This window comes from Malania oleifera, chromosome 2 (assembly GCF_029873635.1).
Source record: "Malania oleifera isolate guangnan ecotype guangnan chromosome 2, ASM2987363v1, whole genome shotgun sequence".
NCBI classification, from domain to species: Eukaryota; Viridiplantae; Streptophyta; class Magnoliopsida; order Santalales; family Ximeniaceae; genus Malania; species Malania oleifera.
The window spans coordinates 68,325,714-68,326,453 of record NC_080418.1 but is presented as its reverse complement, the minus strand read 5'-3'; the positions used below and the strand labels follow the sequence as shown (position 1 = coordinate 68,326,453).

The window sequence follows — 740 nt, the reverse complement described above, 5'->3', positions numbered from 1 at the left end:
CCTCTCGGTTGTCAAATATAAAATCTGATGAGACAAAGAAGCAACTTGAGCTGAAAGTGCAGCAAACGGCTCCAATTCATGAATTCCAGCAACTTTCTTAGCCATAGTTCTTTCAGTTGGCCATTGATAGTTATTTGAGGCCATTTCTTCCAAAAGAGCAGTAGCACCCTCAGGTGTCTTTGACATCAAAGTTCCCCCAGATGCAGCATCAACTAAAGTCTGAGTTTGCCCATTTAACCCATTATAGAACATCTGAATTTGCAACCAATCTGGCAATCCATGTTGTGGGCAGCGTCGAATCAAATCTTTATACCTTTCCCATGCTTCATAGAGTGATTCAAAATCATACTGCTTGAATTGACCAATCTCACTCCTGAGTTGAGCTGTTTTTGCAGGTGGAAAGAATTTAACTAGAAATTTTTCTGCCATGTCCTGCCAACTAGTAATACTCCCAGGTTGTAGCGACTGTAGCCAACCTCTTGCTTTTTCCCTTAAAGAGAAAGGGAATAATCTCAGTCTAATGGTGTCTTCAGCAACACCATTGATCTTCACAATATCACAAATCTCCAAAAATATCGCCAGATGGATATTGGGATCATCAAGTGGCGATCCACTGAATTGGGCCTGCTGCACCATACTGATTAATGCGGGTTTGAGCTCAAAATTGTTGGCATTAATGGGCTGGCGTCTGATACCCGAATAATTATCATTCACAACTGGTCGCACATAATCCTTCAAGG

At 41.6% G+C, this 740-nt stretch overlaps 1 non-coding gene across 1 annotated transcript; it reads left to right on the top strand.

Annotated features, from left to right (window-relative positions):
- Nucleotides 1-274: 274 nt before the first annotated feature.
- LOC131150069 (small nucleolar RNA R71) lies at nt 275-381 on the top strand. The gene has a single exon (XR_009135454.1). It is a non-coding gene; the product is annotated as a small nucleolar RNA R71 (small nucleolar RNA).
- Nucleotides 382-740: the final 359 nt, after the last annotated feature.